The sequence below is a fragment of the Canis lupus genome, chromosome 28, assembly GCF_048164855.1.
Source record: "Canis lupus baileyi chromosome 28, mCanLup2.hap1, whole genome shotgun sequence".
Lineage (NCBI taxonomy): Eukaryota > Metazoa > Chordata > Mammalia > Carnivora > Canidae > Canis > Canis lupus.
The window spans coordinates 22783313-22798069 of NC_132865.1; the positions used below are offsets into that span (position 1 = coordinate 22783313).

The 14757-nt window shown below is 40.7% G+C and overlaps 1 protein-coding gene and 1 pseudogene across 2 annotated transcripts in view; both read left to right on the plus strand.

Annotated features, from left to right (window-relative positions):
* PRDM14 (PR/SET domain 14) overlaps positions 1–14757 on the plus strand; it is a 185188-nt gene that overhangs the window by 57310 nt on the left and 113121 nt on the right. Inside the window, exon 10 of one of the 2 annotated variants that reach the window (XR_012020066.1) lies at positions 3300–3403. The exons of the other annotated variant lie outside the window; for it this stretch is intronic. The gene's annotated coding sequence lies outside the window, so the exon portion shown is untranslated. Of the gene's footprint in view, positions 1–3299; positions 3404–14757 lie in introns of those variants that run through there. 2 annotated transcript variants of the gene reach the window in all.
* LOC140620037 (vesicle transport through interaction with t-SNAREs homolog 1B pseudogene) lies at positions 1077–10788 on the plus strand (annotated as a pseudogene).

Sequence of the window (14757 nt, forward strand, 5' to 3'; positions counted from 1 at the left end):
AAGGATACAAACTTGCACTTACAACATGAATCAGTTCTGGTGACCCAAGGCAAGGCATGATGAGTAGTTAACACCATTGTATCATATTTTTGAGAGCTGCTAAGAAAATTGATTTTACTTGTTCTCAACACACACACACACACACACACACACACACAGATGAGGTGATGGAGGTGTTATTAACTAACATTATTGTGGTAGCCATTTCACAATATATACATGTATCAAATCCTCACATTAAACTCCTTAAATTTACACAATGTTATCTATAAATTATATTTCTTTTTTCTTTTTTTTAAAATAAATTATATTTCGATAAAGCTGGGGGCTGGGGCAGCCCGGGTGGCTAAGCGGTTTAGTGCGGCCTTCAGCCCAGGACCAGATCCTGGAGACCCGGGATCGAGTCCCATGTCGGGCTCCTTGCATGAAGCCTGCTACTCTCTCTGCCTGGGTCTCTGCCTCTCTCTCTCTCTCTCTCATGAATAAATAAATAAATCTTTAAAAATAAATAAAAAGAAATAATAAAAAAAAGAAAAGAAAGAAAGAAAAGAAAATTGAAATATTCCCCCAGTGGTAGGGAACGCCCTTCGGAGTTTGGGTTTAAGGGAGAGGAGTTTCTTACCTCTTTTGTCAGTTCCTGCAGAGAAGGTCATCATCATCCTCACCATCATCACATTCTTTCTCTGGTCATGGGCAACACCTACCTGATTTCCGGAATAATGGAGATCCTGTGTTGCTAATGCAAGGTCCCCAAATAGTGTGATCAGATAGGACTATCGCAGCAAACAAAATGGCTATGATTGCAGGATCTGTGGTCTTCTTGGAACTATTCATGTATTACTGTATTTCAACCTGGCTGCATTAAAAAGTAAGGTTAAAAAAAAAAAGATGGTTAAAAACCAGTAAGTTCTCTGTCTTGAAATAAAATTGCCTCCTTAGTTTGCCCTTGCACAGTTTGGCATCAGTGCCTTATTGATCAGAATTAGGAAGTTAATAAGGTTTGGGCTAATTAATCAGATGGGTAGGGACTGGAACTGCACTGCAAGGCTTAATCAAGTCATCAAAGCTCTCAAGCCATGAAGAAGGTAATTAAAGGAAAAAGATGCCTGTTATATAGTAACAGGAGACCAGGAGAGGACAAGAGCAAGATAGAGAACCTCCATTTTCTTTTGTACGTTTTCCTCATATAAATCAGACCCAATGACCAGAGCACATTGCTCAGCTTCCTATCAGAGAATTAAGTTGAATGAATTTATAAATCACCTCATTGGGTAATTTACTTGCCCTAGACTGAATGTCAATGAAACTATACTTATTTATAACAAATTTTATCTTTGTCAAGTTCCACAGAGATGAGTTCTTTGGGATAACCTGCAGTTGTGTCTAAGGACTGCAGTAATTTTGATTTATGAGCCACAAATAATTCAACAGATACTGAGTACCTCTGCTTCCAAACATTGTACTAGATACTACTGTGGACTCTGTAGAGAGCTATCTATTCGGGTAAATTTTGCTGTATGGCAAATATTGGAGGTTCTTGGGGAGCCTTTGTAACTCCTGGGTCTTGTCAGTGTAGTTCCCCTCCCCCCCAACTCTTCCTGAGGAACTCAAAATACTTAGGAACTCAAGTGGGGAAAGAATAAGGACAGTGTTGTCAGGGGAGGCTAGGAGGTGGGGGAAGAGGTGGAGGGGGTAGGGAGCCGGGAAGTAAGGGCAGAGATTATTGTGTGTGTGATCCGAATGTCACCATGTGGACTGGAAAGACAAATTCTAAAGGAGTTGAGGTTTGCAGCCATTCCAACTGCGTCTGATCTTACAGCTTTGAGAAGGTACCAACAAAGTACTGCTATATTTTGGAGGCTAGCCATAGGCCCCTAAGAGAACAGCCCATTGTAAACAGGAACCAGAAAGCCCAGTGTCCCTGTCCAGAGCCCTACAGTGGAGTGGAGAGAAGAGAAACCATATCGAAGGGGGGAGGGAATGCCAGTTTCATCTTAACTCTTCCCTTCTCAAAATTGTCTTCCTCATCCTCTTTCTTTCAGGAAGGAGGTGTCTGTGTGGCCCAGCTGAGCTAATTAACATCTGAATGTTCCTTTTTTTCCTGCCCTAGTCAAATCTCTGATTCTTTGAGTATCTCTAGTACATGCTTTATTATAAAGTGTGAATGAGGGACGCCTGGATAGCTCAGCGATTAGGCTCTGCTTTCGGCTCAGGGAATGATCCTGGGGTTCAGGGATGAGTCCCGCCATCAAGATCCCTGAGGGGAGCCTGCTTCTCCCTCTGCCTATGTTTCTGCCTCTCTCTGTGTGTCTCTCATGAATAAATAAATAAAATCTTTAAAAAAATAAAATAAAGTGTGGGGGAGAAGTATCTCTAAAGTAATTCCTCTCTACGATGTAATGCAATTTCTTCACGAAAATTCAGAAAATCAACAAATAAAAGGAATGAGGGAGTTTTATCCTTAATAGATCTCAAAATGTTTTGTAGGGGCCCCTGGGTGGCTCAATCGGGTAAGCATCTGCCTTCAGCTCAGGTCATGATCCTGCTCCCTGCTCAGTGGGAGTCTGCTTCTCCCTCTCCCTCTGTCACTCCCCCTCACTCTGGCTTTCTCTCAAATAAAATCTTTTTTTTTTTTCAAATAAAATCTTAAAAAAAATGTTTTGTGAAACTTCAGTATGTGAAACAATTTAGTATTGTCACATGAATATACGGATCAAGAATATATAGATCAATGAAACGTGACAGGGAGTACAGAAATACAACAAAATTATCCTTTATAGAATAAAGGTAGAAGTTCAAATTGCTGAGGTAAAATACAATTCAGTCAATAAACCATATAGACGTTACTAACTTTCTCACCTCAAAATCTAATTCCACATGGAAACAAGCATTTACAAGGGTGATAATTACTAATTTATTTGTAATAGAAAAGATGGAAAATAACCTAAAATATGTTGTAGGGTTAAATAATTTTTGGTAACTGGAGAATAATGGGTTATCTGAAAGTAAAAAGGTGTGTTGTAGCAAATAATTCCAACATCTATTGCTAAATATGGAAAGGAGGGTGCAAAACCACATGTAAGTATGTATGTACACATATACACATCTGCCTGTGTGTGCAAGGAAATATTCTAGTAGGTTATTGAAGAAACCAAGAATGGTGAAGATAAATTCTACCCACCAGCCTTACCTGAAGGTTTTCCCTAAGCATATCCATCTTTATGGCTTGAATTTTAAAATAATCTTTAAATCAATTGAATTTAATAAATTAATTATTTTTATTATTTGTTTCAATTCAGTAAACCCAATGTGGGGCTTGAACTCATGAACCCAAGTTCAAGAGTTGGATGATCTATGGACTGAGCCAGCCAGGTGCCCCTATGTCACATCTTTTTTAAACTAGTCTTTAAAAAAAATAAAAATTAAAAAATAAATTAGTCTTTTTTCTTTTATTAAGATTTTATTTATTTATTCATGAGAGACACACACACAGAGAGAGAGGCAGAGACACAGGCAGAGGGAGAAGCAGGCTCCATGCAGGGAGCCCGATGTGGGATTCAGTCCTGGGGCTCTGGGATCACGCCCTGAGCCGAAGGCAGATGCTCAACCACTGAGCCACCCAGGTGTCCCAATAAACTAGTCTTTAAAAATTAATCAGTTTAGGGGCACCTGGCTGGCTCAGTCGGTAGAGCGTGGGACTCTCGATCTCAGGGCTGTGCATTTGAACCCCATGTTCAGTGTAGAGTACACTTAAATAAATAAAGAAAAACTCTAAAAATAATAATACTAATAATGAAAAACCAAAAAGATATGAAAGAGGTTTAATTCTTTCTAGTGACTTCTGGAGCAGTTCTGGAAAAATGGTAAGATTTGGGGGTGAGAACAGGGGTGCCTGGCTAGCTCAGTAGGAAGAGCATGGGACTCTTGATTCCAGAGTGGTGAGTTTGGGCCCCATGTTGGGTGTAACGTTACTAAAAAAATAAAGAAACTTGAAAAAGTAAAGACATTAAGCTTATTTAAAAAACAAATGAACAAAACAAAATGAAAAGATTTGGGGATCAAAATGGGGTACCTAGCTGGCTCAGTTGGTAGAACATAATACTCAATCTCTGGGTGGTAAGGTCAAGTTCCATGTTGTGGGTAGAGCTTACTTAAAAAAATAGAAAGATTTGAGTCTCCACTAAATCCTTGACAAACTGTGTCCCTTACTGGCAAATGTCCTGAGCACAGCTTTTCTTTAAAGAGAATTAATAGGGATGCCTGGATGGCTCAGCGGTTGAGCGTCTGCCTTGGGCTCAGGGCGTGATCCCAGAATTCGGGATTAAGTCCCATATCGGGCTCCTTGCAGGAAGCCTGCTTTTCCCTCTGCCTGTGTCTCTGCCTTTCTCTTTGTGTTTCCAATAAATAAATAAATAAATAAATAAATAAATCAATCAATCAATCAATCAATCTATCTTTGAAAAAAATAAAGAGAATAATAATCTCTGATTTTGGCTTTATTTTGAAGGTCAAATGAATTAATCCATAATTAATGAATTATGCATACAGTTCATAGCATAATGCCTGACTCTTTTTTTTTTTTAATTTTTATTTATTTATGATAGTCACACAGAGAGAGAGAGAGAGGCAGAGACATAGGCAGAGGGAGAAGCAGGCTCCATGCACCAGGAGCCCGGTATGGGATTCGATCCCGGGTCTCCAGGATCGCGCCCTGGGCCAAAGGCAGGCGATAAACCGCTGCGCCACCCAGGGATCCCTGCCTGACTCTTCATACGTGCTGATGAAGTGCAAATTCCTTCTATTTATTTATTTATTTATTTACTTTGGGGGGGGGAGTGCAGAGGGACAAAATCCTCAAGTAGACTCCCCACTGAGCTTGGAGACAGGGACCCATGAGATCGCAACCCAAGCTAAAAACCAAGAGTTAAATGCCCAACTGACTGATCCACTCCAGCACCCCAAATTCCCTCCATTTATTTTTATTTTTATTTTTATTCCCTCCACTTATTTTATTTATTTTATTTATAAATGATTTATCTTTTTATTCATGAGAGACACACAGAGAGAGAGGCAGAGACACAGGCAGAGGGAGAAGGAGGCTCCCTGCAGGGAGCCCCGTATGGGACTCCATCCAGTATCCCAGGATCACATTCCAGCTCAAGGCTGACTCTCAACTGCTGAGCCACCCAGACATCCCCAAATTCCATCCATTTAAAATGACTCCTTATGTCAGGGAACTATGTTCCTCTCTGCCCTATTCAGAGACTTCTGTCTGACATGGCTGTGAACTTTACCTTCTGAAAATAGAAAATATTGGCATCTCTAGACCTTGCTGTCTGAGTTACTTTTTCTCAGTCTTCTGCACCCCTCCTGTCTTTCCTTTCTTCCTGGTCCAGTTCAGATTCCCCAGGGACTCCAACCACTCTCCTGTCATAGCCTTTTGCCTTTTGTCTATTTATCACATTCATTAGGCAAAACCCAAACCCTGGGCTATTTCAGTGCCACCTTCTACAAGCCTCTGTCTCCAACCTCAGGCGAACTCTCAACAACTGCCTGGCAACTCTTTCTCTGCCCTAGTGAGCTTACTTTTCCACTCATCACAATTTTCATTTCAAACCTCCTCTGTCCTAAAATCTCCAGGCCTTCTAGTGCTGTCAGCAAATATGCCCAATCTACAATTTCACAGAGAAGATAGAAGCCATCAGAAGAGAATGCCTTGAAAAAAAGAGAGAGATTGAGAGAGAGAGAATGCCTTCAAGTTCTGGTCCATTGCATACTTAAATTACATTCTGCACTTACTCTACTCTCCTATTCTCATGACAAAAGGGAAAACATGCCCTTCATTCTATCAAAAACTAATCCCAAACTCTGGATTACCATTCTCCATGTGTCCCTTCCTCCTCAGCATTGACTTCTCCCTCCTTCCCTTCATTCAAAACATACTTCACTGTCCTATCTCAAGCAATGACAAGGACAATAACATTATCACCATTGTTATCTATAACCTCCTCACCACCACTAACTGTAAATCCTTACATAAAAGGTAACAAAAACAGACTCATGGGTTTCTCTAGAGTATCTCCAGTTATCACCATCTCTCCCTTCCTTTTTATAAGCAAATGTTCTGCAAGAATTTTGTACACTCACTGTCTCTACCTCCACACTTCCTCCTTCCCTCCCTGCCCTCTGGTTTCTCCCTCTTCTCCACTCAGAAGTTCTTGACAAGGATGCAAGATTGTTTTAATTGTTAAAATGGACTCTTCTTGGGACACCTGGGTGGCTCAGTTGGTTGAATGTCCAACTCTTGATTTCAGCTCAGGTCATGATCTCGAGGTCGTGGGATTCAGCCTCATGTCAGGCTCCATGCTCAGCCAGGAATCCATTTGAGATTCTCTTTTTTTCCTCCCTCTCTGCCCCACCCTCCACTCACTGTCTGTCTGTCAGTCTGTCTCTCTCTCTCTCTCAAAAAAAAAAAAAAAAAAAAAGGGCAGCCTCGGTGGCTCAGCGGTTTAGCGCCGCCTTCAGCCAGCCCAGGGCCTGATCTGAAGACCCTGGATCAAGCCCCACATCAGGCTCCCTGCAGGGAGCCTGCTTCTCCCTCTGCCTGTGTCTCTGCCTCTCTCTCTCTCTCTCTCTCTCTGTCTCTCATGAATGAATAAATAAAATCTTAAAAAAAAAGACACTTTTTTCATCTTTATTGTCCTCTTATAGTGTTTGCATCTATAAACTGAACACTTACATATTCCTTCTTCTACTAGAGAAGCCACCTTCTCGTTTTCCTCATATCACTCTGAAAGGGCTTCCTCTTTATTAGCCTCCCTTCCTTGGCCATTCCCTTGAAGGTTGACATTCCATGCATGGAACTCTGTCTTACCTCCTACCCTGTTCCTACTGTACACAGTCATCGAGGATAATCTCATACAGCTCTGTGGCTTCAAACTCTACTTGCTAATGATTCTCTCATCTCTACTTTTAGCCCAAATCTCTCTAGAAGTTCAGAACTATACCTACATCTTGTCACTCATTCATTAAAGGATTTGTTCATTGAGCAGTTACTATGCACTTGGAAACAGAAATGGCAAACAAAGTTTAATTCTACTGTTGCTTCCTTCAAGTGTATATTCAAAGATTTTCAATTTCCATTTATTTATTTATTTTTAAAGATTTTATTTATTTATTCATGAGAGACAGAGACAGAGACAGAGGCAGAGACAGAGACAGAGGCAGAGACACAGGCAGAGGGAGAAGCAGGGTCCATGCAGGGAGCCGACGTGGGACTCGATCCCAGGACTCCAGGAACACGCCCTGGGCTGAAGGCAGGCGCTAAACCACTGAGCCACTCAGGGATCCCCTAAAATTTCCATTTAAATCTCATTTTTCAGGACACCTGGGTGGCTTAGCGGTTGGGCACCTGCCTTGGGCCCCAGGTGTGATCCTGGAGTCCTAGGATCAAGTCCCATGTTGGGCTCCCTGCTTCTCCCTCTGCCTGTGTCTCTGCCTCTCTCTCTCTCTCTCTCTCATGAATAAATAAATAAAAGTCTTTAAAATAAATTAATTAATTAATAAAAATAAATAAATCTCATTTTTCTTCTGGGATGTCTATTTGGATACCACCAATGTACAAAACCACCTATTCAAATATATCCAAACCAAAGTCTTGATATATGTATGACTCTTCATCTATCTCTTTCCTGAACTATTCAACCACCACGCTCTATATTTTTGCCTCTTGAATCTCTCTTTTTAAAAAAGATTTTTAAAGATTTTATGTATTTATTTGAAAGAGAGAGAGGGACAGAGATAACAGCAGAGACCACAAGTGAGGAGGAGAGGGAGAAGCAGGCTCCCACTGAGCAGGGAGCCCCACGTGGGGCTTGATCCCAGGACCCTGAGATCATGACCCAAGCCAAAGGCAGATGCTTCATTGACTGAGCCACCCAGGCACCTCACCATGCTTTCTTTTCTCTCTACTTAACACATAAACTCTTTCTACCTATAACACTTCCTTATCCCCTTCTTTGCTCCAATCCTGGTAACTCCAACTCAGCCTTCAGGTCATAGCATAGACACTGTTTTCTGGGAAATTTTTCCCTAAATACCCTGAGTTCAGGTAATCAAAAGAGGTAGAATGCATGATTAAGAACATGGACAGGAAAAAAAAAAAAAAGAGAACATGGACAGGAGACACCTGGCTGGCCCAGTCAGAAGAGCATTGTGACTTTTGACCTCAGGATTGTGGGTTTGAGTCCCACGTTGGACATAGAGATTACTAACAAAAATAAATAAATAAATTAAAAGAAAAAAAGGAACATAGACTAATTATGATTGCCTAGGTTTGAAGCCCCACTTTGTTGTCTTCTGTGTGACCTTGATCAAGTGACTTAACCTCACTACACTTTAGTTCCTCATTGACAAAATGCAGCTGATAATACTACCTTCCTCATAGAGTTATTATGAGGATTAAGTGAATAATTTGTAGTGCACTTTATACGTACGTCACAGAGTAAATGCTATTTACTCTTTAAATAATGTGAATGGCAAATATTAGCCATTATTTTCCTATTTGTCCCAACCATGACACGGTCATGGTTAATTGCTACTTTGCAAATCTGCATCCCCCACTATGAAGGCATAGGCTTCTTCAGAGCTGGGACCACATCAATCCTGTTCGCCACTGTTATCTCCAGTACTTAGCTCAGTGCATACCAACATTAATTGAGCAGGCTTCTAAGCACTGAAGATATATTAATGTATATAATACATATTTTCATCACAAGGTAGCCGTTATTATTGTCTCATTTCATAGGCGAGGAAACTATGATACAGAAAGTGAAGTCATTTGCTCATGATAGCCACAGACTTAATAAGGCAGAGCCAGGATTTTACCCTATCTTTCCAAACCATGTTCTGAACCACTGTATTCTACTGTGTAGAGGGTACCACAAATCAATATTATCGACTGACTGGCTGGCTGAATTTCTGTAGTTGCTCAGCAAGTTTCTTGTATCTCACTGCCCCCAGCTTGGGATAGTCTTCTAGGATAAGAATAATTACTAGTCAGCATTGTATCCTCCATTTCATGGTTCCCATTTCTCTGGCAATTCTCTGTCCTATTGAGTTGGGCTGGTTCCAGCCAAATATTCAAAGAAGAGTCAACAATGGAGAAAGCGCTTATATAGAAAGAAAGTGGTTTTGTTGGAGAATAGATCGAAAAATATTAAATACAAATCTTTCTTTTATATTCTGGCCTCTTGCCTCATGAAGGGCATTCATAATTTCTAAGACTTAGTGATGTAATAGAGTCTCCATTTAGATTCAACCACATTTAAGTGCGCTTTGAATTAATAACCAAAAAACCCCAATACAATTATATGCTGATTATTTACTTTATTTTTTTATTTTATTATTTTTTTTTTGCAAATTTCAAACCTGGAGAAAAATTTCAAGAAAAGTACAAAGAATTCCCGTATCTTGACCATAAGATTTACCAATTTATTTTTTTAAAAATCACTAAAATAAATAGATAACTAAATATTTGAAAAGTACTGATCCTAAACATTTTTTCCACCCATTTTTACTGTATCATATGCTTGCTAGCAAGCATATGATATACAATAATATCTAATTACTTACAAAGTACATATTTAATAAATTACCTTTTTTTAATGTCAGTTTTTTATGGTTGTTCATAAGAGCCCCTATTTGTAGGTGTTCTATCACATTAAAAATCTTGAAAAAGTATTTTCCCCATAATGTCCCCTTTCGAATTTTTCACAAGAAATACTAAAAGAAAAGAAAAGAGACATTGCTTGTAGCTGGCGGAGGTGGCTGCGGTGGCCGTGATGCCGCGGGGCTGGGCGGGTGACCGCCGCAATAGGGGCGGCCCAGGGCCCCAGATCTCGGCGGCCGCCGCTCCAGTGCAGCCTGCGCCACGGCCACCTCCGCCGTCCCCTCGGAGCATTTCGAGAAACTTCACGAGATCTTCCGCGGCCTCCATGAAGACCTGCGAGGGGTGCCGGAGCGGCTCCTGGGGATGGCAGGCACAGAAGAGAAGAAGCAGCTGATCAGAGATTTTGACGAAAAGCAACAGGAAGCAAATGCAACACTGGCAGAGATGGAAGAGGAACTACGTTATGCACCTCTATCTTTCCGTAACCCTATGATGTCTAAGCTTCGAACCTACTGGAAGGACCTTGCCAAACCCCATCGGGAAGTGAGCAGCACACCGTTGACAGCCACACCTGGAGGCCGAGGAGACATGAAATATGGTTCATATGCTGTAGAAAACGAACATATGACCCGGCTGCAATCTCAAAGGGCATTGCTTCTGCAAGGCACTGATAGCCTGAACCGGGCCACCCGGAGTATTGAGCGTTCTCATCGGATTGCCACAGAGACTGACCAGATTGGCTCAGAAATCATAGAAGAGCTGGGGGAACAATGTGACCAGTTGGAACGTACTAAAAGTAGGCTGGTAAACACAAGCGATAACTTGAGCAAAAGTCGAAAGATTCTCCGTTCAATGTCCAGAAAAGTGACAACCAACAAGCAGCTACTTTCCATCGTCATCTTACTGGAGCTGGCCATCCTAGGGGGCCTGGTTTATTACAAATTCTTTCACAAGCATTGAACTTCCTAGAGGGAAAGGTTTGTGGACCAGAACTTTGACCCTGTGAATGAATGGTGTTAAGAGAGGAGGAATAAGCATAGTGCTGCTGTGAGGTAATGGTTCAAGGATGCACGGTGTAGCCAGACCGTTAGAGGATGGGGTGGGGAGAGACAGAAACCACAGCAATGAGACCAGTATGATATACCAACGTAATAAATGCGGTTTATGACTTCTTTAAAAAAAAAGAGAGAGATATTAAAATGAGCAACATCATTTCCTGGATCTTCATCTCAGTGTGATTTCCTGAAAGCATTATGTTGTTCTAGCATTGGCCTTTCTATGAAAATTATTGATTCAAAAAGTCTTCTTTGCAGTAGCTCATTAGCTGCTCTCTTACTATCCTTACTCTATTGGTATAATGGAAAGTGCATGAGTTTTAAGTCAGACAAACTTGGAGTTGAATTATGATGATTGCTTACTAATGGTAGGAATTTGCTCTTCAAGACTTGGAGACCAGGGCAGCCCGGGTGGCTCAGTGGTTTAGTGCTGCCTTCAGCCCAGGGTGTGATCCTGGAGTCCCGGGATCGAGTCCCACATCGGGCTCCCTGCATGGAACCTGCTTCTCCCTCTGCCTGTGTCTCTGCCTCTCTCTCTTTCTCTGTGTGTGTCTCTCATGAATAAATAAATAAAATATTAAAAAAAAAAAGACTTGGAGTCCATAAAGTAGCTGATCAAACAGGGTTCCTACAAGGATTAAATGAGATCACCTAGGCAAAGTACCCAGTACATCATAAGTTTGATAAACAGTGCTTAAATGATTTGTAGATTGCTGGATAACTACGAAAGCTAGGAAGATAGAAGGGAACATAACGATGGAGCATCTTCAGACCACGCTGAGGCATAAGTCAATTTACCACACTGCTGCTCTAGACTCTGCATACTGTCCATGGCTGCGGCACTGCTGGGAAGGCTTTCTCTTGCAGAGGAGCTAGAGACGGTTTATATCTCTTATACCTCTACATATCAATTGTCATCTACTGTCTACTATCTATCCACCTATCACATATAGTATCTATATTTATGTCCATCGCCTATACTTACATCCCAATTTCTTTTGTTGACATATCTAACTTCCTACAGTAGATATTAGCTTATTGACATTAAAGGATTTTTGGTCTGGGTCATCATGTATCTTCAGAATGTAACAGAGTAAATACTCATTAAATGTGGAAAGAATAAAAGAACAGTGAATGAATACATAAATAATGAATGAATGCTTTGGGAAGAAAGGGCATGATTTGGCCTCACTGCAGATCATCAAGATAAAGGATGTTTCTCAGTCATGAAGTCACTGCACACTCTGATATGTCATAGTTGTTAATAATTCACAAATATATTTTTTTCTAGTAATATATTCAAGGATGCAAACATACCAAGGTTGGTTTACCTAAAAAGAAACTCAGCACAGATTTGAGATTATCCATACAGTATCACTTTTACTTGCTTTCCAATATGCTTTCTTGACTGGAAGGAAAAAAGGTAAAGTAAGTAGTGGCCAATCAAGACTGATGCCCTGCCCTGGAGATGTTCAGATATGTGCTATCAAAGTGGACAGCATCTGTTAGCAGTCACAGAGGAAAAGAGGACAAAATTTCCAGGTTAGGAAACCATGATGAAGGAGCCTGTGGGATGTTGATTCTAGAGGCTCCTTCCCTGACTATGAATGGAGCAAAGGCAGCATGTCGAGAATGCATGAGGAGGATGGTAATTCTGCAAGATTCTCATCCTTGGCATGTAGAGTAGATGCAGCATTCATGTTTTCTTTTCTTTTTTAAAGATTTTATTTATTTATTCATGAGACACACACACACACACACACACACACACACACACACACACACACACAGAAGCAGGGACACAGACAGAGGAGAAGCAGGCTCCATGCAAGAAGCCCCATGGGGGATTCAATCCTAGGACTTCAGGATCATGCCCTGGGCCGAAGGCAGGCACCAAACCACTGAGCCGCCCAGGGATCTCCTCATGTTTTCTTTTCTCTGAATATGCAAAGCACTGACTAGTAGCCATATTTCTTTCTGGATGTCAAGTGAGATTTTTCTAAAAGAAAGACCCAGGGATGCTTGGGTGGCTCAGTGGTTGAGCACCTACCTGCCTTTGGCTCAGGACGTGATCCCCCGGTCCCAGGATCGAGTCCCAGATCGGGCTCCCTGCATGGAGTCTGCTTCTCCCTCTGCCTGTGTCTCTGCCTCTCTGTCTGTGTCTCCCATGAATGAATGAATAAATAAAATCTTAAAAAAAAAAAAAAAAGACCCAGACTTTCTTGGAAAACATTGCGACAAGGCTCATGCATTTAGAAAGATTTCTATCTAAAATGATCAGAAGCATTGGTGATGGAAGCCTCTGTGACCTGGAAAATTCATTTGTTTTTACTTCTTTATAGCCTGAGTACAAAGACCCATTGTCTACCAATTCCTCTTAAAGTTCAATTATTAGAAAATTGATCACTTGTCGAAAAGTGACAGATTAATTGCCCCAGAAGTCCAAATGTGTAAGGAGCTGGCATCTGCAAACCAACTGGTGCTTGCATGTTTGACTCAGGAAGAACTGACCAGGCTCATATACACGTATTATTTTGGCTGTTTAATAACTAATAGGTATAGTGGCTCATCTAGGTTTGCTCGGTGTATAGGATGATTTAAAAGTGGCAGCCAATGATGATAATGTTTGTTTTATTTATTTATATATACCTTAATTCTAAGGGAAAATCTTGAAGAATCTATGTGCATTTTTCCCTCAAGATTTTTTTAAAAAATATTTTTAAAATTTATTTATTTTTAGTAATCTGTACACTCAATGTGGGGCTTGAACTCATGACTGACCTGGGTATCTAAAGTCACAAACTTGGGGGATCCCTGGGTGGCTCAGCAGTTTAGCACCTGCCTTCAGCCCAGGACGTGATCCTGGAGACCCGGAATGGAGTCCCATGTCAGGCTCCCTGCATGAAGCCTGCTTCTCCCTCTGCCTGTGTCTCTGCTTCTCTCTCTCTCTCTCTCTCTCTCTCATTCTATGTCTCTCATGAATAATAATAAATAAATAAAGTATTTTAAAAAATAAATAAAGTCACAAACTCTTTTGACTGAGCCAGCCTGGCACCCCATCCCCAAGATTTATTTTTTTTAAGTTTTTATTTTTTTTTAATATTGTATTTATCTATTCATGAGAGACAGAGAGAGAGAGAGAGAGAGAGAGAGGCAGAGACACAGGCAGAGGGAGAGGCAGGCTCCACGCAGGGAGCCTGACGTGGGACTCCATCCCGGGACTCCAGGATCACACCCTGGGCTGAAGGCAGCGCTAAACCTCTGAGTCACCTGGGCTGCCCTGTATTATCATTTTAATTATGCAAAATAGGTGCTGTAGAATAACAGCTAATACATTGAGCGCCATTCTCAAGTGTCCTGGTTTCTATGATATGATTACCCTACTCACTGAGCACTTACTTTGTGAATGTGCTTTCTTAAATTTTATATAGACTCATTTATATATAGTCACGGTCCCATATATCATAAGACCATGCCTTCAAATTTTGAAGACAATTAACCATTTGGCATCAGCTAAATGATATTGTGCATGCTGTTAATAGACTCTTAGCATTTTCATCAGTCAGGAGTGTAATGGTGCTGGGAAAATCTAATAATAAAGGTAGGCAATGGTAATTGGTTGTTATGGATTAATCAAAGAGTATATAAAGCAGAGCATATAAATTTTGGATCTAATCATCACTGTTTGGAAGTGTTCTGTGTCCTTTCAGGGAAGATGAATGAGCATTGAAAGAAAACTGACATTTTTTTCTCTGTTTTAATGACACTTCTTTTCATTAAAGATGAGTTCATCACTGGTAATTACCTTCTTTCCTTTAAGTAGGCTTTGTAGAGAATAACATGACTAGAGGGAAAAAAAAAATACTAAAAAATTTACCTTAATCATGACAGTTGTTGGTCATTTCACATTTACCCTCCTGTATAACAAAGGTTAAATTTTAGGTTCCTGACAACTCTGAATACAGTAAAAACCATTGAATTGCACACTCTAAATGGTTTGATCACATGGTATATGAGTTATATCACAATAAA